The 2,563-nt window shown below is 36.0% G+C and overlaps 1 protein-coding gene across 1 annotated transcript in view; it reads right to left on the bottom strand.

Moving 5' to 3' along the window:
- The window catches only part of LOC107747788 (transcriptional activator GLI3-like), a 264,979-nt gene extending 264,027 nt beyond the window's left edge, over positions 1–952 (bottom strand). Inside the window, exon 1 of the mRNA XM_016562379.1 lies at positions 630–952. The gene's annotated coding sequence lies outside the window, so the exon portion shown is untranslated. The remainder of the gene's footprint in view (positions 1–629) is intronic.
- Between the last annotated feature and the right edge of the window lie 1,611 nt (positions 953–2,563).

Genomic DNA, 2,563 nt, shown 5'->3' with positions numbered 1-2,563 from the left:
AGTTTTAATCAAATTTTGTTTTTTGTCTCTCCCCCCCCCCCCCTCAACAAAAGGGGGGGGAGGGAAGAAGAAAAATATATGACAAATATCCAGTCGTTTTAATTTCTATGTGTAAGACTTAATAGATTTCTTAAAGATCTTGAAATTATGCTGAGGAAAAGCACTGCAATATGATGAGGGACCCCCAATTTTACTGCTGGACTATTTTCAAGAAAACCATATTTGGAAATATTTAAACTGTCGCAAGGAGACACAGCTCTGAACCCCGCTACATTGTGATGGGTCTTTTTATTTACATATAATTATCAGTTTAACAAGCATAAAACATTGGGACACTTTCAAAAGATTTTAACAGACCAATTGGGGCCGCGAGTTTGACAATAAGAGCCCAAAGTTTGCAAAATAGCTCTGCTAAACTTTCTGTGAAGCAGCAAGCTCAGTCCAACGCTGCCAATAGACGCTATTTTAATGCGTTTGTCCTGTTGACTTCATGTAATATTTTTTGCAACAGACAGGCAGTAGTATCGCATTTCACGTTTTACACGACTCTTCCCCCCTCTTTTTCTGTTTTTTCAAAACTTTCGTGGAACCAAAGAGGCTCGGAAAAACTGCACATTTCTTGCACTTACTCGTTCAGTTGCGAAACTTTTCTGTCCTCTCCTCACAGACTTTCTTCTCGCTCGTGTACAGATGCTAGTTGCAGACAGAGACTCTTAGCTTCTTTACTTTAAACTCCAAAACTACCCTGCGGACTTTTCTTTCTTCCCTCGTCTTCTCTTTTTGTCCTACGTGCGCTTGGCAGGGGCAACCCAGCACTGAACTAGCGCCCGGTCTTTGCCTACATACCTAAAGCCTGAACACAAAAGAACAGCGACTCGTGAAACTCCTACATTTTTATCACGGTAAAGACAGTAATGAAGAGTTTCTCGGGTAAAGAAGATTTGAAGTGTGAAGCTCCAGATGCCCTTTCCCTGTTCCTGACTCCTCCCTTTCGGAGAGCAGACACACTACCTCCCCTCTTTTTCCTTCTGCCCCCTTTTCCCTCTTTCTCTCCTTGCCTTATACCAGCGCTCCTTCCTGAGACGGTGCAGTCATGTTTGATGAGGGTAAAACGAAATGGTCATTTTAAAACAGGTTACAGTGTGCTTGTTTAAGTTAATACGTAAGTAACTTGTTACTTATAGGTTTTTTTTTTTTTTGGTACATAAAATGTGTAACACTGACAGAATGAAAAGTGATACCAAGCAAACATTCAAAACACACCATAAGAACAGTCTTTGGATGCATCACTTAATATAATCAAATTCATTCTCTAAAGTTTGTCAATGCGTTATTAAGTAATTTAAATATGGAAGTGAACTTTGGGACAGCAAGAACTTTAGGTGAAGAAAACTACTCAATGAAAATGGGTAGAAAAAATGGTTTAAGATGGTTCTGAAACTACCAAGCACAAATTCAAATAAAAAAGTATCCACTGATTAAAAATAAAACTTAAAATGTTAATTTAACTACATGACTAAAACATTAAGTAATTAATATAAGATGCTGGGATGTAATTTATTAGGCAAAAGGAAATCCTGTTATGCACATTTATTTTCTAAAGATTCATAATGAATATACGTGATGATTATATAAGATTCACCTGATTATAAATGATTATACATTTATAATTGTTATTAATAAGAGGGTAAAAAGACATATGTTGTCAAACAGAGCGTTTCAGTAGACTATTTGCTTTAACACATCATCATGTATGCATCTTTGAAACAGGGATTCTTTTTCAATATTTCATTATTTTATAAATATTTTAGTGCATTACTACCTCTGACAACTATTATTGCATGTAATATTACATCAGAGTGTAATATGTAATGTGTCTGTGTTTAAGTAAATATCACTCCCTCTATAAATCCAATCTAATTCTCATTGCATTATTTCAGTAGTACAGCCATCTATCCTGGAATGAGAAATAAAATAACAAGCTTATACAGTAGAGAACTCTGTCTGTGGGGAATACTCCTCAAAGTGAGACCTTAACGTAAACATCGAAAGGAGAACTGTGCCTCCTGTAGGGTTATCCCTAATCAATATACATAATCAATATACAGGGAAATTAGGATGTTAAAAAAGACCTTCTGGGCTCACCATCAATCAATGGGGCAGTAACTGATTTTTTCACAGTTGAAAATCACTCTCTAATCTCTTAAGCAGGATCTGACTGCGCGTGTGGCCGACAAGTGAAGTCAAGTAGAGTTCATTTTATGCCATACACACTACTGATGTGTCTGTCAGAAAGAAAAAAACAATGAGATAATGGTTGTGCATTATGTTGGTGATCAAAATTCATTTACCATAAAACATGCTGTTCACATATGTATTCACAGCAAATTAAAACTGTTAGAGTAAAACAAAAAGGGCTTGCTATGATATATGCGTGTAATAGATATATCATGCTGAAATTTAGTGTACCTGTGTAAGGTTTTTTAAGCTTTTCGCCTTCTGTGACAATAATCCAAAGTATATATTGTAGGGACTTAACTGTAATTTAAGTCGTTAATTCTAT

This window comes from Sinocyclocheilus rhinocerous, unplaced genomic scaffold (genome assembly GCF_001515625.1).
Source record: "Sinocyclocheilus rhinocerous isolate Xijiao unplaced genomic scaffold, SAMN03320098_v1.1 scaffold3546, whole genome shotgun sequence".
NCBI classification, from domain to species: Eukaryota; Metazoa; Chordata; class Actinopteri; order Cypriniformes; family Cyprinidae; genus Sinocyclocheilus; species Sinocyclocheilus rhinocerous.
Note: the sequence above shows the minus strand (reverse complement) of the source record. Positions and strands in the feature narration are given on the sequence as shown.